Source organism: Mirounga angustirostris, unplaced genomic scaffold (genome assembly GCF_029215605.1).
Source record: "Mirounga angustirostris isolate CCGP_5_RB_7025 unplaced genomic scaffold, mMirAng1.0.hap1 SCAF_2, whole genome shotgun sequence".
Taxonomy (NCBI): Eukaryota; Metazoa; Chordata; class Mammalia; order Carnivora; family Phocidae; genus Mirounga; species Mirounga angustirostris.
In genome coordinates, this window is record NW_026991710.1 from 81,382,303 (window position 1) to 81,394,917 (window position 12,615).

Genomic DNA, 12,615 nt, shown 5'->3' on the forward strand with positions numbered 1-12,615 from the left:
TCCCCCCAGGGGTCAGGTTGCACCCACGTAGCCTGCCGGTCCCTCAGCCTAGAAGGTTCAGGCACCTTGTCTAGGACTGTGGCTGCTTCTCATCCCATAGATCGAGTTTCAGTGCTGCCACCTAGGAGAGGCCCTCCTGGACTACCCCTCTCTCATACGTTCCCATCATCTCCACACGGCCCCCTGCCTACTTTCTATCAGAAGCACTAATCACAATCTATAATTACCCCTCTTATTTTTGTCATTTGTAAGTTCCAGGCAAGAGACACACTGCTTGTCACATTCTCTATTGTATTCTCTGCAGGCGGGGGGGGGAGGGGGGTATGGCACAAAACAAGACCTCCATAAGTACTTGTTGAATGAATGAAGGATCCAAACATGGGCAAAAACAAAAGAAAAAAAATGTCATGTCTTCTCATGGTAAGGGTTAATGGAAATGTAACTTCGTGATCATCACAAGGGCACGTTGCTTAGTATACATACTTGGTATCGGACACCAGCAAGAAATCGCTGAATAAGAAGAGGTGCCGCTTCTGCCTCCTCCAGCCTCTCTTGAGCTCGACGGGGCCGTGGATAAGCAGGGTATGGGCGGCACCCTCAGATGATGTAGTGCTTTTGCTGCAGGCATCCACCTCAACAGAAGAGCTCTTCCTGCAACCCACCAAACACCACGGAGCAGCTAGTTACTAGTCAAATATACAATAGAGTTTTATGCTAAATGTCAAGGTTCGCATAACACTAAAATTTAGTCTCAACCCCGAAAGCAGAGCTCCAGAGCTCACATTCAGGGATCGCTGAGTTATAGAAAGCTATTGAAAGAGATGAGGTCGGACGTCTGGGTGGCTCAGTCGGTTAAGCGTCTACCTTCAGCTCAGGTCATGATCCCAGGGTCCTGGGATCGAGTCCCACGTCGAGCTCCCTGCTCAGCGGGGAGCCTGCTTCTCCCTCTGCCTCTACCCCTCCACCCTGTTTGAGCTCTCTCTCTCTCTCTCTCACATGCTCTCTTTCTCAAATAAATAAACAAAATATTTTAAAAAAGGAGAGAGAGATGAGGTCACTTGGTGAATTGATGCAGATGGAGAACAGTTTCAAGGACAAAGCCCTTGGGCATGCCAACACTTAGACGTGGGGTGGAGAAAGCAGCAAAGCTAATCATGAGCTTTTAGGAAGGGGAGGATCAAGAGGTAGAGTGTATTACAAGAAGGCAAACAAACAACAACAACAAACAGGACAATTGGTGGCCTAATATAAAACAAAATGATACGGTGTGTGTGTGAAGAATTAATTACAATTTGCTTTCATGTTAAGATAAAAATGAAGACAACTGAAGATTCTGGAAATTTACTTATCTAAATCTATCTAAATCTTATCTAAATCAATATTCAAACTTGGGGGAAAAATTCTCAAAGATCGGCAAAAATACTGGAAACATCAAAAAGTTTCTAAACACAAGAGTTTAGCTATTACTTGGCTGAGCTCTGACTGAGCTCTGATAGGACTTTCTGGTCATCATAGGTAAAACAGCTAAATTGAACAGAATGCAAAAGTTCTTTCATAAATAGGACAGATATTTTCATAGACCTGGGAAAATTCTCTCTCGTGGAGCCAAGAAAGTGTCTCCTCCGAGAATGTAAACCCTGCTCTCTTCAGCTCAGCAGCACTGAATCTTATGAACCTGAGTAGCCTTTCACGAAGCTGGTGCTGAAGTTACTCATTAGTGTACACGTATTAGAAGAAACAAAAGAGAACAACACTTCCTGTTATTGTCAGTCTGTTTTGAGGCTCAAAAATAGTATATCAAAAGACTACCTTCTGCAGTGAAGCCTTGAATGACCACCTATAAGTTCTGCATACTTTCTGAATGATGTGAACATCCTTTTGTCTTCAGTTCTCAGGACTGAAAATCAAGTGAGTCTACAGCACTAGGCAGAGTACTGTAAAATGCTTGAAGCCTGAGGATTCCATAGTAACCTGAGATCACTACCATTATGATGTCACGGATCTAAGGCTCATGTCGTAACTGCCAAACTGACATACTTGTTTCCCTGATTTGGCCTGCACGTTTTGATTTTTTAAAAGTAATCTTTTTTTATTTTGAGATAACTATAGATTCATATGTATCTGTAAGAAATAATACAGAGAGATTACATCAATTTTCTACAGATAGAGACTTCCAGACACTTCCATCACCACAAGGATCCTTCCTATTACCCTTTTACAACCACACAAACTTCCTTCCACCTCCCCCACCTCTTTAATCCCTGGCAATCACGAATCTGTTCTCCATGTGTATAATTTTGACATTTCAAGAATGGTATACAGAGGGGATCATATAGTATGTAACATTTTTGTGATTTGCTTTTTTCCACTCAACATAACGGGAGAGTCATCCGGATTGCCACAGGTGCTCACAGTTCATTTCTCTGTGTCTCTTAGTAGTATGCCAGGATATGGCTGTATCACAGTTTGCTTCACCACCTGCTGAAGGAATTCTGGATTGTCTGCAGGCTTGGGCGTTCACTAATAAAGCTGCTGTAAACATCTGTGTACAGGTTTTTGTGTCAGCGTCGGTCTTCTCTCCTCTGGGCTAAATGCCCAGGACTCCAATTGCCAGGTCCTAGGGTAGCTGCTCTGTTTTGTTTTTTAAGACACTGTCTAACTGTTTTCCAGAATGGCTCTGCCATTTCACATTCTCACCAGTACTGTGGGAGTGATTCAGTTTCCCCACATCCACACTAGCATCCACACTGGCAACTAGTGTTGTCATTTTTTATTTTAGCTGTTCTGATAGCTGTGTCATGATATCTCACTGTGGATTTAACGTGCATTTCCCCAATGGTTAGTGATGCTAAATATCTATTTGCCGTGCGGACATCTTCTTCAGTGTGACGGAACCTACAGTAGTCTGTTAAAAACATTTTCCGTGGAGACGGTGTTCCCTGTCCACTAGAAAACTGACCATCTTACAGATGAGGAGGTGCTTCACGGACAGGTTAGACGCTTTCAATTCAAGCAGCTGCGACATAACATGAAGGATTCAAATCCAGCTGACTCAGGAGGTCACTCAGCTTCCTGTGAGGGCCCCCCACTCTTCTCACACGGACAGTGTCTTTCCTTTGACAACAGTGGAGGACTGAAATTTGATCCTACTAACAAAGTTCATGGTTTCCCTTATAGGCACCTCGAACAGGTATGTGAATCCCTCTCTTTTATTCCCCACTCGACTCTATGGGCCTCAAGGAAAGAGTCTATGTCTGATTTATCATTTTAATTCTCACAAACATTGGCACATTGGAGGAATTCAAAAATTCTCTTGAATGGGTGAATGAAATAGTTTTCTGGCATGGATGGATGGGGAAAAGGCATGACCTAAACTAGTCTCTCTCTCATTTACTTCATTCATTCAACAGATAGTGTTTGAACCTGTACTAGGAGAAAGACACTTGCTAGGTCTGGGCAACAGAGAGCCAGGCCCAACTCTCACAAAACCAGGATTTAAATGGGGGGGGGGGCAGAAATTAAACAAAGAGTGTCATCAATAACTGTGTAACACCAGACTCTGGAAAGTACTGCAGAGAAAAATTAAAGAGTGAGATGAGAAATTAAAAGAGGGACCTGACACCTGATTTCAGTTGTGAAGAAGTCTCCTTTGAAGAGCTCCTTTAAAATGAGCTTTAAAGAATAATTAGGGATTGATTAGAGAGAGGAGAGAAAAGAGGAAGGCAGAGGGAAGGGACAAGAAGAGAAGTGTATTGGAAGGGAAGATACATTTTTCAGCTGAAGGGACAGAATGCGAATATGTGACGTTTCAGAGACATGGAAGAGTTTGCTAGTTTGGAGATACAGGCAGAAGGTACAGGAGCATGAAATATGCCTGAAAAAGTAGGTAGAGGCAAGAGCACAAGTCCTGGTAGACCTTTTAGACTTTACTGAGGCCTCTCATCTTAAAACCAAACTAGCACAGAAGTGACATGTAGATAGTGGCCTTCAGACTTTTCACCACTTTTATTTTTTTTAAGATTTTATTTATTTATTTGGGTGGGGGGTAGCAGAGGGAGGGGGACAAGCACAAACAGTGCTGAGAGTGGAGCCTGACCTGGGGCTCGATCTCACAGCCCTGAGATCATGACCTGAACCAAGATCACGACCTGAGCCGAGATCAAGAGTCAGAAGCTTAACCGACTGAGCCACCCAGATGCCCCTTCTCACCACTTTTAAAGGGACAAGTGCTAGTCTGGACATGTTTGATTGTATTAGAACCATGGAGGCTCATGGGGCAACACTTTCTGGCCTCCCATCAAGCATCTGTCAACAGTTATTTAATGTAAAAATGTAGGCAAACTTATCTCTGCACCTTCCCCAATTCCCAGATTATGTCCCATTTCTCTGCCTCTCCCTTCAGAGAGGTTAGAGATTTAGAGACCAGGAAAACTCTCCTTCTAGAATCTAGTATCTGCTTATCAATACTGATACGCATCAGTCTCACTTGGGGGAGTTTTCAGGCACTCCCTCTCTAACCCCCAGAGGTTCTGATTCATCAGATCCAGAAAACCTGTATTTTGAAAAATTTTTTGAGTGATTCTTGTATGTCACCAGGATTGTGAGTTACTAATCTTCAGGAATTAATTGAGAAAGATGTAGTGTTCTGATTCTATCTTCCCCTTGTAGTAAAGCCAAGGAGAGAAAAGTTTTCTTAGAAAGATAAAGGGAGCTTTCCTTAGTCATGTAATAGTTACATTTACAGTAATAGCTAAAGCTTAATTTCTTCTAAAATACCATTGCTACTTATTTTAATTTGATGAATGAGCTCTAAATAGAATCACAGTGATAGGGTTTGTTTTCATCTATTTCATTGAACACTTAACTTTTCACCCTAAATATCAAATAGAAGAGATAGTATAAGGTAATCCTAGGCCCATAATACCAATATTTTTAAGCATGTTGCAAAGACAAGACTATTTAAAAATTTTTTTTGAAGATTTTATTTATTTGAGGGAGAAGTGAGAGAGAGAGAGAGAGCATGAGCAGGGAGGGGGGTTGGGGGGAGGGGGAGAAGCAGACTCCCCTATGAGCAGGGAGCCCGATGTGGGGCTTGATCCCAGGACCCTGAGATCACGACCTGAGCCGAAGGCAGATGCTTAACTGAATGAGCCATGCAGGTGCCCCTAGACTATTTTCTTAATTCAATTTCTTTCTTTTAATTTTTTTATATTTATTTTATTTCAATTCCAGTATAATTAAGTGTTATTATTAGTTTCAGGTGTACAATATAGTGAGTGATTCGATAATTCTATACATTACTCAGTGCTCATCATGATAAGTGTACTCTTAATCCCCATCACCTACCATCCATCCCCCCACCCACCTTCCTTCTGATAACTATCAGTTTGTTTTCTATAGCTAAGAGTCTGTCTTTTGGTTTATCTCTTTTTTATTTGTTTTGTTTCTTAAATTCCACATATAAGTGAAATCATATGGTATTTGTCTTTCTCTGACTTATTTCACTTAGCATTATACCCTCTAAATCCATCCATGTTGTTGCAAATCGCAAGATTTCATCTTTTTTATTGCTGAATAATATTCCATTGTGTGTGTGTGTGTGTGTGTGTGTATATATCACATCTTCTTCATCCATTCATCTATCAGTGGACACTTGGGCTTGCTCCATAATTTGGCTACTGTAAATAATGTTGCAACAAACATAGGGGTGCATATATGTTTTTAAATTAGTGTTTTTCTCTTTTTAAAGATTTTATTTATTTATTTATTTATTTATTTATTTATTTATTTATTTATTTATTTATTTGAGAATGAGAGAGGGTGAGCAGACAGGTGGGGGCAGGGGCAGAGGAAGAGGGAGAGGGAATCTCAAGCAGACTCTGTGCTGAGCGCAGAACCCAATGTGGGGTTCGATCCCATGATCCCGAGATTATGACCTGAGCTGAAACCATGTGCTAGATGCTTAACCGACTGAGCCACCCAGACACCCCACAAATTAGTGTTTTTCTATTTGGGGGGTAAATACTCAGTTATGGATCATATAGCTATTCTATCTTTAATTTTTTGAGGAACCTCCATATTGTTTTCCACAGGGGGCTGCACCAGTTGGCATTCCCACCAACAGTGCACAAGAGTTCCTTTTTCTCCACAATCTTGCCAAAACCTGTTGTTTCTTGTGTTGTTGATTTTAGCCATTTGGACAGGTATGAGGTGATAGCTCATTGTGGTTTTCATTTGCATTTCCCTGATGATGAGTGATTTGAGCATCTTTTCGTGTCTGTTGGCCATCTGTGTCTTCTTTGGAGAAATGTCTGTTGATGTCTTCCGCCTATTTTTAAATTGGATCATTTGGTTTTTTGGTGTTGAGTTGTATAAGCTCTTTATATATTTTGGATACTAACCTTTTATATCATTTGCAAATATCTTCTCCCATTCAGTAACTTGTCCTCTCGTTTTATTGGTGGTTTTCTTTGCTGTGCAGAAGCCTTTTATTTTGATGTAGTCCCAATAATTTATTTTTGCTTTTGTCTCCCTTGCCTCAGGGGACATATCTAGGAAGATGTTGTTACAACCAGTGTCTGAGAAATTACTATCTGTGCTCTCTGCTCGGACTTTTTTGGTTTCAAGTCTTACATTTAGGTCTTTAATCCATTTTGAATTTTATTTTTGTGTATAGTGTAAGAGAGTGGTCCAGTTTCATTCTTTTGGATGTACCTGTCCAGTTTTCCCAACACCAGTTTTTGAAGAGACTATCTTTTCCCCATTGTATATTCTTGCCTCCCTGCTTGTACATAAAATCATGGGTTTATTTCTGGATTCTCTATTCTGTTCCGTTGATCTATTGTCTACTTTTCCGTCAGTACCATACTGTTTGGATTATTACAGCTTTGTGATATACCCTGAAATCTGGGATTGTGATACCTCCAATTTTGTTCTTTCTCAAGATTGCTTTGGCTATTTGGGGCCTTTTGTGGTACCATACATATTTTAGAATTATTGGTTCTAGTTCTGTGAAAAATGCTATTGGTGTTTTGATAGGGATTGCATTAAATCTGTAGATCATTTTGGGTATGGGACATTTTAAAATATTTGTTCTTCCATCAATAAGCATAGAATATTTTTCCATTCATGTTGTCTTCAATTTTTTTTCATCAGTGTTTTATAGTTTTCAGAATATAGGTCTTTCACTTCCTTGTTTAAGTTTATTCCTAGGTAGTTTATTATTTTCGGTATAATTGTGAATGGGACTGTTTCTTAATTTCTCTTTCTGCTTCTTCATTAGTGTATAAAAATGCAGATTTCTGTATATTGATTTTGTATCCTGTGATTTTCCTGAACGCATTTATCAGTTCTAGTCTATTTTTGGTGGAGTCTGGAGGGTTTTCTGTATATATAGTATCATGTCACCTGCAAATAGTGAAAGTTTTACTTCTTCCTTACCCATTTGGATGCCACTTATTTCTTTTTCTTGTCTTATTCCCGGGGCTAGGACTTCCAGTACTATGTTGAATACAAGTAGTGAGAATGGACACCCCTGTCTTGCTCTTGATCTTGGGGAAAAGCTTTTAGTTTTTCACCATTGAGTATGATTTTAGCTGTAGGTTTTTATATGGTCTTTATTATATTGAAATATGTTCCCTCTAAATCTACTTCGTTGAGAGTTTTTATCATGAATGGATATTGTACTTTGTCAAATGCTTTTCTGCATCTATGAAAATAATCATGTGCTTTTTATCCTTTCTCTTGTTGACGTGATGTATGATGTTAATTGATTTGTGAATACTGAATCACGTTTGCATCCTAGGAATAAATCCCACTTGATCACGGTGAATGGTTTTTTAATGTATTGTTGGATTTGGTTGGCTATTATTTTGTTGAGGATTTTTGCATCTGTGTTCATCAGAGATATTGGCCTGTAGTTCTCTCTTTTTTAAAAAAGATTTTATTTATTTGCGATAGAGCAAGAGTGAGAGAGCGAGAGCGCACAAGCAGGGGGAGTGGGAGAGGGAGAAGCAGGCTCCCCGCTGAGCCAGGAGCCCGATGGGGGACTCGATCCCAGGACTCTGGGATCATGACCAGAGCTGAAGGCAGACGCTTAACTGACTGAGCCACCCAGCCATCCTCTTTTTTTTTTTTTTTTTTTTTTTAAGTGTCTTTACCTGGTTTTGGTATCAGGGTAATGCTGGCCTCACAGAATGAATTTGTGATTTTGGAAGCTTTCCTTCTAACTCTTCTTTAAATGTTCGGTAAAATCCACCTGTGAAGCCATCTGCTCCTGGACTTTTGTTTGTTGGGAGTTTTCTGATTACTGATTCAATTTCATTCCTGGTAATCAGTCTGTTCAAGTTTTCTATTTCTTCCTGATTCAGTTTTGGGAGGTTATATGTTTCTAGGGATTTATCATTTCTTCTAGGTTGTTCAATTTGTTTGCATACAATTTTTCATAATATTCTTATAATCCTTCATATTTCTGTGGTGTTGGTTGTCCTTTCTCCTCTTTCCCTTCTGATTTTGTTTATTTGAGTCCTCTCCCTCTCTCTCTCTCTCCTTTATGAGTCTGGCTAAAGGTTTATCAATTTGGTTGATCTTTTCAAAGAACCAGCTCCTGGTTTCATTGATCTGCTCTATTGGGTTTTTTTTAGTTTCTATTTCATTTATTTCTGCTCTAATCTTTATTATTTTCTTCCTTCTTTAGGTTTTGGGTTTTGTTTGTTCTTTTTCTAGCTTCTGTAGGTGTAAGTTTAGGTTGTTTCTTCAATGTTTTTCTTGCTTCTTGAGGTAGGCCTTGATTGCTATAAACTTGCCTCATAGAACAGCTTTTGCTGGATTCCAGTTTTTGGACCATGGTGTTTTCATTTTCATTTGTCTCCATGTATTTTTTAATTTCTTCTCTGATTTATTCCCTTACAATTTTAAATCTTTGATTAAATGTGTATATTGGAAAACATTATGTAGTGTCGAGAGCATGAGCTCTGGAATCCAATTACCTAGTTTTAATCCTTCCTTATGATTTACTACCTACATGACACTGGGTAAACCAGTTATACTTCTAAAGTCTCAATGTCCTTATCTGCAAAATCAAAATGATGATAAAAGCATCTGCTTCATAGGGTTGTTGTGAGAATTAAATGAGATCATACTGCAGAAATGTTAGTATGGTACCTAACAGATTAATCCTTCAAATAATTTAGTTATGCTTACAGGAGACAATGAGACTTTTTATTCAAAAATAGCAACAATATAATGGGTATTCCCCCATGAATAAAGACAGGGAGAGAGAACAGGTAGTAATGCCAATTGAGTAACTACAAATTGCCAAGTTCTTTGCCAGGCAGTTTATGGACATCATCTCATTTGCTTGCAGCAGATTTGTGAGGTAAGAATCATTATTTCCATTTTATAGATGGAGAAACTGAAGCTCAATAAAGTGAAGTAACTGAGAACCACATACCAAATAATCTGCAGAGTCAAGTTTGTCTAATTTCAAAGTCATATAGTTTTTCCTCACCTAAACAATGTTTTCCTTCTGGAGGAGGAAAGAAAATATATTTTAAGCCACATCCCATTTAGGTTGGCTCCCAAATTATTTAACTGACACATATGTGAGTGTTTTCATCAGCTGTCAGTGTTTGCCTATGGTGCCCCTATCCCACTCAGTCTCTCCTCCCTGAAATGGCTGGTTGAGGAACACTTAGCCACTGCTGGTACCATGTCCTAACTCTCAGTCAGGAAGTTTGCATCAGCTCCCAAGATGGACAGGAGACTCCTGTTATTTTACGGAGCCAGATCTGAGGTTTTAGACAGGCAGGGAGTAGGAGGAGTCAGGACTGGGAAAGTCGAATGATTCCCCTCCTGATGTCTAGTGGTTCACATCGCTAAGATAGATACCAGGCTGTGAATTGTGCCTCCTCAGCTGATCCCCATTCTGGATCAGTATCCCTATGAGTAATTTCTCTCCTGATTCTGGCACTCTGGACTTTCTACTACCACTGATGGGTTTTTATCTCTATAGAGGGGAAAAAAGGGATGCCCAGGCCTTGGCTGCGAGTGCTCACTCCACTACCCTTTGCTGCCCTCTACTGACCATACCTGGAAAGTACATTTAACCTTTCAGGCCCTTGGCCCAAATAGATACTACAGTGAGTGAAACCAGGCACACAAAATTTGAGGTGCACCAAAAAACTAAGTAAATAAGATATGATATTTTAATTTTAATATAGTATTTTAAAAAGTCAATTTGCAAAAAATACATGGTGAACAAAATATCTAAATGTACCCTAAAACAGTACTACTAGCTTATATGTACACAGAACCTGCCATCCATCTTTTCATTCAAGAAAGAGGTCTAATACTGCAGTGGCAAATCATGCTATCAATACTGGTCAACCTTTTTCATCACTCACATATATGGGAGGAAAAAACCCAGAAAATTTAGAGTAAGTGAAAAACAAAAATGAGGAGGTCTAAGTGGAACAGATATTGTAACAGTCGAATCCTAAAGAAAACAAGTAAGAGAACAGGGAAAAAAAAAAAAAAAACTGATTAAGAAAACAAAACCAACTAACATCTTCAGAGTCAAGAAGCCAAAGAATGGGTGGCTATAAAATAAGAACAAAGAAAAAGATTTTTTGGAAATTAAAGATATCATCGACCAAATTAAATGTACTAGAAAGTCTTGAAGATTGAGTTTCAGGAATCCCACTTGACTTTGACACTTGGAACATTCATCTTTCAGTTTTAATGACATAAGATTACCCTTTCTTTCTCAGTAAGTAGAGCTATTTGGTCCTTCGGTAAGGAGTAATTTAATCATTGGAATAATGGAAATGCTATTTTAATTTGTAGAATCAACGTATAAACAAAACTTGGAAGACAACAACTGTAAAAGAATCTGACTAATACTAACATTGATAATATAAAAAAAATGGAAGTCTGAATATTAAGGCAGCAGAGACGTGGAAGAGATAATGTCACAGATCTTTTTCACCTATTTATTTATATAGCAAAAAATCAAGATACACTGTCTAAAATTGATGTAACAAAATACAGACGTAAGCATACTCTTTAAAATGGTAATAACCAGAAAAACCAAAACAATGTAACTGGAAAATGTAGAAGCAGATGGATAAAAGAAATAAGTTTCTCATCTTTCAATAGATGCTATTTCAAGTTCATAAAACAAGAAATGAAAGCATTAACATAGGTTTCAGAGGTATTGTGATAACCACCAGCAGAACAGAAAATATTTAAAAATAGGGAGCTGGAAATGAGGAGTTGGGGAACAGGCTCAGGCAGGGAATTTACTTTTCATTTGGTACCACTCTGTACTGCTTGTTTTTTAAAATGTGTGTATGTATTAATTTTACACTATAAAAGTTAAAAAAAAAAAAAAAAAACCCTCTTTGCAGCTGCAGCTCTTGGCATCATTTCCTTCCCAGCTGCAGTCTCTTTCCTTACACCAGTGGTCAGATCCTACTGAGACAGGAAGGAGTAAGAGAGAAAAGAAAAGTTTCTGCCCTTAATTTAAGTGTCTTGGAATCTTTTTTATTTGTTTGTGCTTGTGTTCTGTCTTTTCAAATGGCGCCACTCTTTGGAATACTAACTTTTGACTACTTTCATCTGTGATGTCTAGAACCTTCTTAAAGTCTTGCTAAACTTTGGTATCCTTCTGTTCCTTCTTGACAAAGAGTAATCCTGACTCATTGGCTCTTACTGCGACCGTGGTATTTTATTTTCTTAGAATCTTGGTTCTGGTCAACTACTTCCTAGCCAGGTCCAACTCAGCCTGCCTAGGTAGGAATGAAAAGTCTATGGAAGAGTGATGACAATTACTACTATCAGAACAAGTAAGACGTGGCATATTAGTAAGTTAAACATAGTGCTAAGGGAGCAGGGTGACGTTCATTACCCCATTCCTCATGCACTGGCAGAGGAGAATGTGTTTCACTCCACTGTTCTGGAGAGAACACACTCGGAGGAATTTGGGAGTAGACGTTTTCTCTAGACCACAATCTTGCACCAAAGTGCCAAAAGCATGGGACACGAGACACAAGGAAATGAAACCAGAATATCTAAATTTTCGAAGAAGGCAATAATGTCTCAGGGTCACTCTCTAAATTTGAGAAACAAGGCAGAGGATCATAGGGGAAGGGAGAGAAAAATGAAACAAGATGAAACCAGAGGGAGACAAACCATAAGAGACTCTCAATCTCAGGAAATAAACTGAGGGTTGCTGGAGTGGTGGGGGGGTGGGAGGGATGACGTGGCTGGGTGATAGACATTGGGGCGGGTATGTGCTATGGTGAGCGCTGTGAATTGTGGAAGACTGATGAATCACAGATCTGTACCCCTGAAACAAATAATACGTTATATGTTAATAGAAAGAAAAAAAAAAAAAAGAAAAGGTCACTCCCTGAAAGTAGGCAATATATATGGGAGATAACTACACACGAGTCACCAAAACAAAACAGTAACAACAACAAACACAAAGAAATACACACACATATTAAACATAAACCGTTGTGGAAGCACAACAGTTGCTGGGCGCTGTGTGCTCAGTGAATACGGACTCACAGGCTGTGGACTCAAGGCGGGTGCCTCTGGCTGGCTTGCCGT

At 39.3% G+C, this 12,615-nt stretch overlaps 1 protein-coding gene across 2 annotated transcripts in view; it reads right to left on the reverse strand.

Annotated features, from left to right (window-relative positions):
- Positions 1–479: 479 nt before the first annotated feature.
- Positions 480–12,615, reverse strand: part of LOC135363617 (uncharacterized) — a 64,819-nt gene continuing 52,683 nt past the window's right edge. For both annotated transcript variants that reach the window (XM_064584844.1, XM_064584843.1), the window contains one exon: positions 480–651. The gene's annotated coding sequence lies outside the window, so the exon portion shown is untranslated. The remainder of the gene's footprint in view (positions 652–12,615) is intronic.